Source organism: Thamnophis elegans, chromosome 2 (assembly GCF_009769535.1).
Source record: "Thamnophis elegans isolate rThaEle1 chromosome 2, rThaEle1.pri, whole genome shotgun sequence".
Taxonomy (NCBI): Eukaryota; Metazoa; Chordata; class Lepidosauria; order Squamata; family Colubridae; genus Thamnophis; species Thamnophis elegans.
In genome coordinates this window covers 114,218,358-114,232,551 of record NC_045542.1, presented here as the reverse complement: position 1 = coordinate 114,232,551, position 14,194 = coordinate 114,218,358, and the positions used below count along the sequence as shown (strand labels likewise).

The 14,194-nt window shown below is 38.3% G+C and overlaps 1 protein-coding gene across 2 annotated transcripts in view; it reads left to right on the top strand.

The window, feature by feature from the left end:
• ERC2 (ELKS/RAB6-interacting/CAST family member 2) overlaps positions 1–14,194 on the top strand; it is a 439,036-nt gene that overhangs the window by 220,728 nt on the left and 204,114 nt on the right. The window lies entirely within an intron of this gene.

Here is a 14,194-nt window from a genome sequence, read left to right as displayed (position 1 = left end):
TAATTGCAGCCATTGGGGGTCGGGATGTAGGATTGACCCCTGATAAAGAGAAATTAGTGACTGTGGAATGCGCCATGGAGGGGAGATCGACAGTGTCACGAGGTCGGCAAACAAAGGTCGGCACGGCCAGTAGGGCGCCAGGAATAAGAGTTCTGCCTCCTGTTCCAACATCCTTTGTACTACCCTATGGGTGAGAGAGAGTGGCAGAAATGCATATAGGAGGCCCCTGAGCCACTGGCACCTGAGAGCGTCTGCCCCTTCTGCATTGGGGTCCACAAACCTTGAATAGTACCTGGGGACTTGGTTGTTGTTCACTGTTGCAAACAGGTCTAGGATTGGCAGCCCGAACCGTAGTGGGAGTAGATAGAAGAGGTGCGGGTGAACACTCCACTCTGCCTGATCTATTTTGGCTCGACAGTTTATAATGCTTTGGTAAGACAAATATTATTAGAGAACTAGAGAGTCAAATGAAAGGTGGTATTCAGCCGGTTCTCTCTAGTTTGTGTGAACTAATAGTGGTGGCTGCGGGAGGCTCCACCCACCTGCACTGACGTAAGGTGTGAGCAGTGTGCATGCGCAGAAGGCAGTGCACCTGCGCAGACATGGCATATGCGCTCACATTTGCAAACCAGCAGGGAAGGTAAGTGAATCCCACCGCTGGCTCAAACATATAAGAACAGCTGCAGGAATTGTGTGTGTTTAGTTTAATGAAAAGAAAAACTATGGATGACACGATAGCAGTGTTCCAATATCTCAGGGGCTGCCACAAAGAAGACGGATTCAATCTATTCTCTGAAGGCAGGGCAAGAAGCAATAGATGGAAACTAATCAAGCAAAGCAGCACCCTAAAACTAAGAAATTGTGAGAACAAGTAATCAGTGGAACAACTTGCCTCCAAAAGTTGTGAATGTTCCAACAATGGAGGCTTTGAAGAAAAGATTGGGCAACTATTTGTCTGAAATGGTATAGGAACAGGGTATAGAAGACTTCCATGATCCCTTCCAACTCTGTTATTCTGTTACTCTGTTATCACCTAGCTGATCTTGCTTGATCTTGAAGATGTTAAGCAGGATTGGATCGGGTAAGACATTCTAGAATGGAAGGATAGAGGGAAGTTTGAAACAACCAACAATCATTCTCATTTTATTTCATGGAAAATAATTTAGATTTAAATTCAAGTGAAATTTCAGACGCCCTTTCATTATTTTTTGTTATGAAGAGCCAAAAGACATCTGTGGAAAATTACTGGAGAATATTCACACCAACAGTCTTTAGTTTCTTAGGCTTCCCCATTTTCACTGACTTGAAAACATAAAGAAAGATAAATTGCTATGGGTTTGCAACTAAGTTGCAGTTGCACTGAGATTGAGAAACTCAGACTGAGAAACAAGGACAGAATACTGAAGATCTATAGCAGCACACAACATAAACAATTAATGATTTAATATTTGAGTGTAGTCATACAAATATTTTATCAGAAAATGACTGGCGAAAGTGGTGGATAGTGGATTTTTTTTCTAATATGCATATTTCCTATTTTTATAATTACATTTTGGCTACATAATCTAGTTAAAAATCAGTGGGCAAGTATACCTGCTAGTAAAAAGCAAATGATTATATATGTGTAGAATATTCTGTTTTGGTTGGGTTATATGTGATTTAGGTTCTTCTCACTTAAAAGAATTGAATGGTATGACGAGGAATACTTTTTGCCCAGTTAATTAGGTCTCATACTTGAATATCCATTTCTAATGAATAAATGCAGATTGAAATCAAATTTGTCTTGAAAGTAATTCCATGTAAATTCATTATGTATTTTATAGTTTGTACTGGTAATACCTAATGTAATTTTTGGATTATATGTTTTAGAAGGAGATTAACACTGGGTTTCTAGAATAGATTTCATAATTGTAAGCACAAAATAATTCATGTTTTTGCTTTCAAGATCAAATAATTTTTTCTAAGTGTAAAGGTAAATAGTGCTATAAGGATTAAGGGATTCAGACCAGTTATTTCTGTTTAAATGCCTGGGTTATGGCTGTAGTTTTCTCTGTGGCCTTGAGGACTGCATGATTTATTTCCAACAGATGGTGTGATAAATTCATTCACAGATGATTTATCTGAGGAAAGTTTTAACTGAAACACTATCCTTTTTCCCTTCCAATTGTTTAAGTAAATTCATATCATTATACTATAAAGAAAAAGTTCACTGTTTATTTTCCTTAGGTCTGGTGTTCTGCCTCCAAGTTAGGCACTGGGTTTTCCATTTAAACTGTCTTTTTAAAAATGGTCTTCTTATTAAGTTTATAAGCATAAACTAATTGTAGAGCATACTTTCCTTTTTTAAAGGCCTTTTCTATTTACTTTTATCCAGAGGGCTATCTTATCTTTTCTCCAGGACCAGGTAAATTACTTCCTCTTGGTCCTTTCATGAAATGGCAAAAAAGTTTCCCTGTCTATTTAATGTTGAGTCCAAATGCGTATACTGTACATGGATCCCTGTGGCTTATTATATCATTTTGGGAAGATTGTTAAAATGCTTTCTTGTTTTAACCTTTACTCAGTTCCTGATGCTCTTACACTCTAGTGATCTTTAAAAAAAAATTGACCTAAACCAGTAGTTCTTAAGCTTTTTGCCATCACCCCTCCCTTCAGTGTAATTTTAATGCAGCAATATCACCTAAAACTCCAAAGACCAGAATGAACACATATGAAGACTGAAAAAAATACAGGGAAACTTTGGGAGAGATGGGTTTAATGTAACAACATATAACTAAAAGGTTCTTCGCATCCCCCTGAACTCGGTCTGCACCTCCCCAAGGGAAGTACACTCCACTGTTTGGGAATCCTGCCCTAAACAATAGAACAAATGTAGAAGATATAGTGATCCTGGAAAAAAACATGAGTCTGCTTTAAGTAGTTGCAGAAAGATGCTATATTTATTCTTCTGTGAGTTGTGAAATACTTTTCTTCTTTAATCTGAAGCACCGCACAATTATAGCAGATGTTCCTAACTTCTGTTTTCTTAGGAAATAGATATAGCATAAAGGTGTCCCTGCAGGTTTTACTCTGCTAGTCGTAGCTAACTTTGGTGTGTGTGTGTGTGTGTGTGTGTGTGTGTGTGTTTGTGTGTGTGTGTGTTTCTTTAAGCCATTGAGCCAGCACTGTCCAAAGAAAATTCCAAGATCATGTGGCTAGCATGATATCACACCACAATGCAGAGCTTATGGCAGGGGTGTCAAAGTCACATCATCACTTCATCGCACCATCACATTGTCACATTGTCACATGACATATTGGGACTTTTTCCACCTTTGCTAAAACAGGCGTGGGTGTAGCCAGCGCATAAGACATCTCGCCTGTGGGCTGGGAGTTTGACAGCCCTGGCTTATGGCATGGTGGCTCATGACTTAACAGACAATAGAGAAGGTCTATGTGTTGTGGCCTGCCAGTGGCCGGTGGAGCTGGTGGCACACTCAGATAGTGAGGAGATCGGGGAGGAACATGGGCCAGTCCTGGAGTCTGGGGAATGCTCTGATGAGGGCTCTGTGTCAGATGCAGAGATGGGACCAGGGCCACCTGACAGTTATCAGATGCCTTGGGAGTTGGAGATCAGTGGCACAGAAGAACAGCTGAAGCCTGTTCCTGATGTGCGCATGCACAGAGCTGCCAGGAGAAGGGAACAGTTAAGGAACAAGGGCTGATTCAGGAGTAAAGGCACAGGTGGATGGTGAATGGCCCCTCTCAAAGGGAATAAAAAGGAGTGAATGGGGAGTGGAGTTTGCAGGAGACAATTAGTTTAATTAATGTGAAGATTTGTTCGTGAGTCTCAGAGACTTGCCAAGTATTTTCTGGTACAGCATTGTGTTTGGAAGATATCAGCCTGGCAGCTCTCCAAGCCTGATAAGGTCTGTGGTTGTAAATTCACCCTTGAAAGTCTGTTTGCCGGAACTTTGCTGGATGTGAATGAGAGAATTAGCTTAATAAAAATGGGTTTTGTCAGGACAAGGAGTCTGTTTCATGGTTTTGTGAAGCCTAGGTCAGAACACTATGTTCCAGAGGTTCGAGTTTTACCACTGAGTAATGAAGTGAACTCCTGTTATTTGCCCTGGCAACTTAACAGTTCAAAAGCATGTAAAACTGCAACTATATATACAGGCACCACTTCGGCAGGAAAGTAATAGATATAACATAAGTATAACATTACCCCACATAATTCTGCTGGATTAGGCTAATGATCCATTCTGTTCTGGATCAGAATGAGATGCATTTTACACCAGAATTTTGTTTCTTATAGCACTAGCTGCTTCTGAGGCACTTGTAAATAAATTGAAGACATAATCCTCTCTCACTATTATTTCCCTGCAACTAATATTTGGAAGAATGCTGGCCGGACCTACTAAATCTTTGAGAAAAATAGCCCATGTTAAATGGGTTATGTATGAAGTTATTCAGTTAAGCTATCTAGGTTAGTGGCTGTATCAGGCCAGGGAAAGGAACACTAAGTATTGATTCCTTAATTCTCTTGCTCCCTATGGCTCACTTAATCAGTGTGGAGGAGAGAGTTGTTAATGATTGTCCTTCAAAATAAGATTTCCCAGTTTGTGATATTCCAAGATTAAAGCCACACTATAGGAAGGGGGGAATGTTTTTTTTATTTTTTATTGATGGCACTTTGTTCTTTGGTCTGAGAAGGATGCTGTAATTTACTTTGTGAAAGAAGCTGCTCAGGCCAAGGTCACCACAATGGAGACTTCAGGTGGGTCCTAATCATAGGTGGTATTCAGCCGGTTTGGATTGGTTCAGGCGAACTGGTAGTGGAATTATTGAGTAATTTAGAGAGCCGGCAAATACCACCTCTGGTTGGGCCCTCGCTCCTGCCCCTGTCATTCCCTGTCCTTTGTTCCCTATATTCCTTTGTTTTTTAGGTCAGCTGATTTGCACTGCAGAGCAGATTGCTGCACCTCAGCTGGGTAAAAAAACAGGTCAGCTCACCAGCGATGACACCGAGTACAGTCTTTGAGTGCTGTGTGTACGCGCACAAAGCACGGTCTCATAGAACTGATAGGAAAAGATTTGGAATCCCACCACTGGTCCTAAAACCCATTACATTTGAATAGGATGTTATCCATTAGTGTCGCTAAGACTACGTGATTCAAATCCATGCTTCTAGCATACAAATCGCATTTATATGGTACGATTACTTATCTGACACATGCTGATTCTGTAAGGCCATTCATTGTTTATGCAAAAAATGATATTAGCTTGCCTAGAAAGTACTATAGAGAAATCCTCTTTATTTAAAAGTCATAACTTTTTGTGAGCTATATTTCATCTGAACAGAAGCAACCTAGAACAAGGGAGAAATTTTCTGACAGTAAGAACAAAACAACCAGTGGAATGGCTTGCCTTCATGGGCTGTGGATTCCCCATCACTGGAGGCATTTAACAAGAGATTTTATATCCAATTGTCTGAAATAGTATAGGGTCTCCTGTTTGAGCAGTGGGTTGGACTAGAAGACCTCCAAGGTCCCTTCCAACTCTGCTGCTGCTGCTGATAATCCTGGGAAAATGTGCTGATTTTTTAAAGTAGAATTTATTTTTATTTTCAAAACAAACACAACACATAAAATCTTCCTTCTTTACATACTGTAGAAAGTGTATCAGTTGGTTACAAAAGGTTTTCATGCATCTCTTCCACAATCATCAAGCATAATTCATATTAACTCAAGTATTTTAACTCAAATATTTATACATGTTACCCTTATACCTCCATTTTTATTTGACTATAATTATTTAAACATCCTTCATCATAAAATATACCAAGATTTAATACATAACCACATACTACTTAATATTTGTAAAATCCTCCAATAACTCTGAATCCTTATGTCCTATTCTAGCTAAACATCCATAATATTTAATAACAAACTTTTCTAATCCTCCTTTCCAGATCACTGTTTGCAATTTTCATCCAGTTTCCTTATATTGTACCCATACATATATATAGGTTGTCATCATTATCCCTCCTTTATTTGACTATATCCTGTATCATAACATTTCCCCCCTAATAATCAAAACTTAACTGTATCTAACTTAGTTCTTTTTTAATTAACTTTTGTATATAATCCAAAATGATTTCTAATCTTCCTTTCATGGGTACCATTCAATATTCATATCCAATTATTACTTATCTTAACACTACACATTGTACACATTATTATCATTATCAATTATTTCTTTAACTATATCTATTATCACTAAATTTCACTAAGTTTAACTAGTTTTAAGTTATATTCTTCTATCAACCTGTATCTTTCCAATAACAAAACAATCTCATATCTTCTGCCATTTGTGGTACCAATCCTTTAGTCATCTTCTTGATCAGCTTTGTATGGACTTCTCTTAGCAACTCCTTGCTTATAAGATCTCTCATATAATCTTGATGTCCTCTTTCTGTTTCCTTATTCAGTTTCTCTTTGATTGTCAGCAGTGTTATCAAAACTTTTGCTAGTGGAATTTCTTTCTTTAACATTTTCAATTTTTTCATCATATTTTCTTGTTATGTGATCTAGGTATTCCAGTTTTTTCTCTACTATATTTGATAATTTCTGTAGTTCTGAAAATATATTTTGCAAAGTCAAGACCTCTATTTTTCTTTGGGATGGTGTCATTCTGACAAACACAGCTACTCTAGCTTGAAAGATCAACCAAATTAAAGCATAGATTCACAAAGAATGCTGCTCTCACTTCTCTCTGGTTGAAAACATACTTCAAAGGGACATCTGTGCGCTCTTCTCAGTCTGTAGCTAAAGAGTAAAGCCTTGTGGTGCCAAATCAAAGCAATCTGTGACAGAAAAAAAAGTTCTGTTTTGAATACACAAAACTCCAATCAACAATACCTCCCAGCCTCTGGAGCGGAGACACTATTAAAGAGTTTCTTTTTGTATATTTTTTGTATATCAAATTAGAAAAAGAAGTCCAATCTTTAAATGAATTAGAAAAATGCCCACAGCAATAAAAGAGGAAAACTTTAGTCTGTAAATTACGGAGAGTCACAAAGAGAAGGTAGAAAAAGAAAACTTAATCCATCCATTTCAAAAGGCTTGCATAGATTCAATCCATGTAAATAACATTTAAAAAGTAAGATAACCACTGTCCAAAACCATTCCAAATTCAGTTCCACTGCTTGATTCTTCTATTCTTTAATTTAAATTGGTTTTTGAGTTTTTATAGGCAGGCTCTTTTTTAAAACAATAAAAATTCCTCACCAGCTGGAAGCACTTTCTCTTTCCATATCCTTCTGTTTTGGAGCTGCCACGACTTTGTCAGCCTTGGCTGGATTTTTTGTCACCGGCTTGAAGAACTTCTCTTGCTTCTTTGGAGGATTTTGCGATATCCCCTAGATCAGCAAGATCTATTCTTCCTGTTCACAGTCTCTTCGGGACGGTTTAGGTCCGTTTGGACCACCCAGTGGCAAAAGTGTTGGCTGTGGTCTCAGAGCATTGAGACCACACAACCATCTCATCGCGACATTGGCTCCTCCTCTGTGCTGCTTTTTAAAGATTTCCAGTTAGATGCTATGTCTTCATATCTGCATGTTCCACCTTTTGGAAATCAAATCTGAGCTAATAAAAAGTTTAACATTTTCTACAATGAAAGGAAACATTTGTCTTAGTTACAGCAAAAGACGGCTTTTTCTCTTCCATTTCTGTCTCATAATTTTTCAGGTCTGATTCTTACCCATGGCTAGGAAAAACTAAGAGGAGTTGGCTTTGCCAATGGGCTCCTTCTGAACAGAAGTTGATCATATTTCAGTGAGAAATAGCTGATACTGGGAGCGCTACAATTTTCAGAAAGAGTCCTCTCCCCCCCCCCCCAACATAAACATGCCCACCGGGTAGCACTCACAGATTCATAAGGGCACAGGAGAAATTATGATTTGTTACCTGTATTGCCAGAGTATGGACCCAAAGTGCACTCATACCCTTATCAAATTATAGTTGTCCTTTATTTTCATTATCAGTACTGCTGTTGTCTATTTTGTTGCTTCATTCCTGAAAGGCTATATTTTATTTTATAAATTTATACATTGCCTGATTGTGATCAGACTGATAATGTGTGTGTGTGTATAATATAGATTAGATGGATGGATGGATGAATGGATAGATAGATGATAGATCACAGATAGGTGTATCCACAGAGACATGTACATAAATATACATCAAAGAGCTGTGGTGGCACAGTAGTTACGATGCAGTACTGCAGGCTAATTCACTGCTCATTCCAGGAGTTCAATTCTGAACGGCTTAAGTTTGACTCAGCCTTCCATCCTTCCATAGTCAGTAAAATGAGGACCCAGATTGTTGGGGGCAATATGCTGATCCTGTTAACCTCTTAGAGAGTGCTTAAAAGCACTGTGAAATGGTATATAAGTCTAAATGCTATTGCTAATTATATAAACAAATACATATGTACACACACCTATATAATTATTTTGGGAATGTATATGACAGTATAATAGAACTAAGTTTGGTGATGTTGGCTCAGCAATTAATCATTAAAGGCCTTCCTAAAAACCCAGTTCTCTAACTTTTTAGAAGACCATAGGTTCCTCTGTAAAGTATGGCACACACTCTGTACATAAGAGAAAGCTGCTCAGGAATAATTTGCTATATTCCCCTCTAAATCTTGAGATATGACAGATTTACTCCCTGGGTTTTGGGAAAATCTCCAAGCAGTCAAAGGGAACTGAGACAGGACATCTTAACTGGTATAACTTCCATAGGGAGGAATGACTACAAGCTTATGGGTGACAGGGAGAATGTATATATTTCACAAAGAGCTAACAGAACCCTCAGTCATCAAGGATATGTGTGTGTCAGGCTAGATATTAGTTGCCAGCCTGGATTATCTGTTTGTCATGGTAGCCATGCAATTCTGAGCAATTCCTGAGTCCACTCCCAAATGCGAGAGGGTTAAAACCTGAAAGGATTGCAAGTTTAAGGAGCTCAACAAGCTTGAAGACATCAGGAAGGGACACATTAATATGATAAATATTATAAATTTATAATTTTGTAAATGTCAATGTTAAAGTGCTGCTTTGATATTTCTTAGTACATCTTTGAGCAATATAATTCCACAATATCATGCTACTTTATGGTTATAAAAAAATCTGGCAACACTTCCAAGGAATGCACCTAAACGCAAGATCATGTCAGTGTTTTAGGATGATTATAACGGTGCTTTGTTCCTGGGGTCCCAGCATATCTGATGATTTATTCAGTTCTTGATTTATTTGTAATCTATTTAATTTCCTAGAGCGTGTTGAAATGAAGATGCATACATGTGGATATTTCTGAAAGTAGAAAATATGTTACTAAAGTTTTTTTGAAATTATTAAAGTTGAGGAAAAAGCTGTAAGCAGATTTTAGGAAAGGTATGTGATAAAAGAGGATGAAAATAATACTTCACCTACAAAACTTTCCATGTAAAATTAATATAGTTTTCATGTTTAATAGTGAAGGCATGTAACTTACTAAGTACAATACAAGTTACAAGCCAATCAATGTCAGCAACAGGTGAACTACAATGTAATGTAATTGGTATGCACAGACTGAATTTGTTGGTAGTGTCCTGCTCAGATTAAGAGTATGTGATGTGTGGACCAGATGTCAAGAGTTTCCAGGTATTGTGCAGTTGTTAATAATGTTCTTAAATTTGGGTTAAGCTGCTGAACATCATAAAACAAAGATATGGTGTGCAGATTGTTGAGCAATTTCCACTACTAGCAAAAGTTGCGATGGTGGTAGGAGTTGTTAGAAAATATAACAAATTCTGGGGATCATGCAAGACTTCTCTTTTGTAAAATAATTAGGACACATTAGAATTAAATAATACAGTACAATCTGTTCAGATATCTTACTTACAAGGCTTAAGTTGCTTATGGATGTGTGTTGGTACAAAAATTGAGACAGTACATCTCAAAACCTTGAAGTGATAGAAGAGAAACAAATACTGTGGTAGTTCCTTTTAATATTCCTAAATATGATTCAAATCCTTAATGAGATTGAAGCCAGGTCCAAGAACAAGAAAAATAACTTTTACTCCTTTGACTCCCTTATTTTCTCTTTAAACTGTCTGCCCCAGAGCAGCTTTAATAATCTTGTAAAAATGTCTAATTGGCTTGAGGCAAGTTCTTTTCATGTCTTTCTGGTTTGAGAACTACTCAGAAAAGCAAAATAGTTTGAAGCATATTTTTAAAATATATTTGATTATATAAATTGGTGCTTAGGTCTGGAAATGGATTAGTAAGGTTCTTCTGCCCTCCCTACCCCCGCCTAACCTTTAAGTGCAGGTCACCTGTTAAGAATAAATGCTTTTACTTACAGAATGTAGATTGTGATAGTCTGGTTCAGCACTTAAAGTGCTTTAACATTCAGCACTTTAAACATGGAAAAGAAATACAGATAGTCCTTGGCTCATGAAAATAAATGGCCATGTGTACCCTGTGTGTACTGTACATGTAGTAGATGTTGCTAGATATGTAGTATGTGGTCTATTGTAAGAAAGAAAGTGAAATCACTGGGTGTTGAATGGAAGAAAAGAAAGTGAAATCAATATGTTAAATGGAAGTGAGAACAGGATATGTCAGGAGAAACTAAAAATAACTTGAAAGCAGTGGATTTATTAAGTACAATGGTAAAACAAGAAGACCAAGAATGAATGAGTCTTAAAGGAATATGGATTTTACAGGGGTGTCAAACTGGCGGCCTATGGGCCAGATGCATCATGCACAGGGTCCACCCATCCCAGCTCTGCGAATGGGAAAAACATCACGAAACATCACGTGATGGCAACGTGACACAGCGAGTTTGACACCCATGGAATACAACAAGCGAGTCACTAATATGAAAGTGGTATACTGAAGTGGCTTCGTCATATTGAGAAAATGAGAACGCAATTGCAAAACAAGTATTTGAGTAAGAAGGGGAGAGATGGAGAAAACTGTATTTGAATGGAGTTGGTGAAATGTAGAGAAAGGGGAAGATGAAATTTAAGAAATAAAAGGCAATATATGACACATGGTATGGTCATACTAGGTTTAAGAATACTTTGCAAGGATATAATTTTATGGAGAAGTGCAATGAGTTGGAATAATCTAGATTGAGCTATATTTTATTTCCTTTTTCTTCTTTTACAACTGTAATTTATTTTGCATACTATCTCTTGCTGTTTTTTTGGATTACATTGCTTACCCCCAAAGCTATCTAAGTATATACAGTGTGTCTCTGTGATTGAAGTCATAAAAATGGCCTCTTTCAGTGCTGCTAGGACCAAACGTTCTAGCATCATGAAACAAGGGAGTTCTGTTATGGCAGATCACAGAAGCCAGGAAGGTTAAGTGTCAAGTACATGTGTAATAAACTTCTGAATCTCCAGGAATCTGATCAAATCATCGGATTGCACAAGCTGAAATGAAGCTATGCAAACATGAAAAGAGGAAAAGGGAGGCATCCTTGACTGTTCCTGAATTTGTGACTCAGACTCAGTTTTACTACAAGGTCACAGTATTGTGGTTCATGATCGCAGACCCAAAAATATTGGCAGTAAACTTTACTCCTTCCTTGGATTGCATTTCTTTGTGTTTCTGGGAGTGTTCAGCCAAATTATTGCACCTTGCTCAACAAAGTGTACCAATGATATAGTTCAGGGATTAATTGCTTGCAGGATTCGTGTCCCAACATTCTTTAGGAAAGAAAAACATATATCTCAATTATTTTTATAAGAAGAGTCAGGAAAATTGTGTTTCTGTTTTTAATAATGGAATAACGTTTAACATCTTTGTTAGCTTATTTTCTCAAAGCGATGTATTCATTAACAAATACATATGAAGCATAGGCTGGTATGAATCAGCACTGTTCCATTCAAATTGGATCTTCAACTTTCACAGATGGTGTGATTCAGAGGTTGTGATTCAAGATACAGGGAAAAACTGATTCAAGCAAAGCAGTGTTGCGATATTATTGAAGAAACAATTGGCCAGAGACTAAAATGGGGATGAAATGCAGCGGCTCCTCTTCTTCCTTTTCCTTCCTTGTGATATTTTTGTATGCATGTTTTCAGGCAGAGATAGTGGAGCTAAAGGAAGTATGGGGTTGCAGGCTCCAAATTGTCCAACAAAGAGTAGTGAAAATATTCTTGGCATAATCTCCATCTTAAAAATATAAAGCTTTCAAAAATACCTTGAAGGCTTATCTGGAGTGACCAGCTGGCATGATACTGTGGTAACCTTTTTGGGGTGGCATAGTATTTATGAGGTGAAAATTGCTATAGCTAATTGGCAAGTTTGGTCCTTCCTAGAAATGCTTCCTATCATTTGCTAGGTAGAGCACATTGGAAAGTTGCCCTTGTGTTGGTGTCATGGTGGCGCAGTGGTTAAATGCAGCACTGCAGGCTACTGCTAGATCAGCAGGTCAGCGGTTCAAATCTCACCGGCTCAGGGTTGACTCAGCCTTCCATCCTTCCGAGGTGGGTAAAATGAGGACCCAGATTGTTGGGGGCAATATGCTGACTCTCTGTAAACCGCTTAGAGAGGCCTGAAAGGCCTATGAAGCGGTATATAAGTCTACTGCTATTGCTATTGCTATGGTTGTAGCTAGTTACCAAAGGCAAAAGAATCATGTTAGCTCAATGAGCCACAGTGCCACACAGCCAGGGAGGGCACAGAGAAAGCAACTAATAAAGAGAAAGCATTTTTAGTCTTTCAGATGATGATGACTCTTTTGCACAATTATGATGTTATTCACTTGTTCATGGTAATTGTTCAGGAAGTTTAACCTACTACCATTGATAAGACACTGTGATTAAAAGAGGTGATTGCAATTCACCTTCTACATTGTCTGCAGGTAGGATAGAAGTTAGCTATTTAACCATAAGATAGCTAGAATATATTTATCCTATACTCTAGAACAGGGGTGGATTTCAAACTGGATTTCTTCGAGGACTGGATCAGCATTGTAGTTCTCCTCCACAGGCTGGTGGGGAGGGGAGGGGTTATGGGATGGCTGCCTTCTGCAGCACCCTGCTGGCAAAAACAGGGCAAGGGAGTCTGCATGCAGCCCCCTGCACCTTGTTTTTTCCACCATGGCCTCCTGTAGATCTTTGCCGGACAAAATAGACAACGTGTGGCCTGTTTTGGGGCCATTTTGGGGCTGTTTTCAGTCTGTTTTGGGTGTTTTTGGCTGGCAGAGGCCATGGAGGGTGAAAATGAGGCATGGGGGGCACATGCGCCCAATTTTAGCCGCCGGAGACACCGTCGGTTGGTTCTTTAATATTTCCAGGCTGGTCCTGTGGGCCAGATTTAAGCACCCCATAGGGCAGATCCAGCCTGTGGGCCTATAGTTTGACACCCCTGCTCTACAATATTCCTTGATTTTCTGTTGGGCTGCAGTTTTGCAAACTAAAATGGCTCTTCTTGTGTCAGATTAAGCATTACAGACATCCCTCATAAATTAATTTTTTCAACTTTTTAGCTTAAGGTAAACCAAAAGTAACCAAAGTATGAAATTATCCTTCCTTTCTATTTCTACACTATCTCTCAATCTAGTACCTTAATACTGAAAATTATGTCCTATAAGCAAATAACAATAGCTTTCACCCAATAATGTTTCCTTCCTTCCTTCCTTCCTTCCTTCCTTCCTCCCTCCCTCCCTCCCTCCCTCCCTCCCTCCCTCCCTCCCTCCCTCCCTTTCAATTATTTTGCCCTGGGGAATGAAGAAATTGTTGTATAGGACTAATAGAATAATATACTTTGGTTTATGAGATAGGGATTTAAATCCTGGCTCACTTCCAAACGTCGGTTTGGAGTAATTTTTCAGTCTAACTTGTCACATGGGAAGCTTAGAGAGAAAAATAAGGGGTCTAATTTAGCACATGGCTCCAAAGAAGGAAAAAAATAATGTGCAATGTAAATGGCATTTCATCAGGTCAAACTGCAGTGTTGTATACATTGCCTCTTATTCTCAGTGCAATGTGAATGATTATTAATCTTTTAGCAGCATGCAATAAAGTGTGCTTATTATTCTCACTGTTCATGACTATAGTTTTACTATTGAATTTTCCTCCCACTAGAAAATGGAAGTATATCTGGAGATAATCATGTCAGCATTTGGTTATACTGTATCTGCTATTA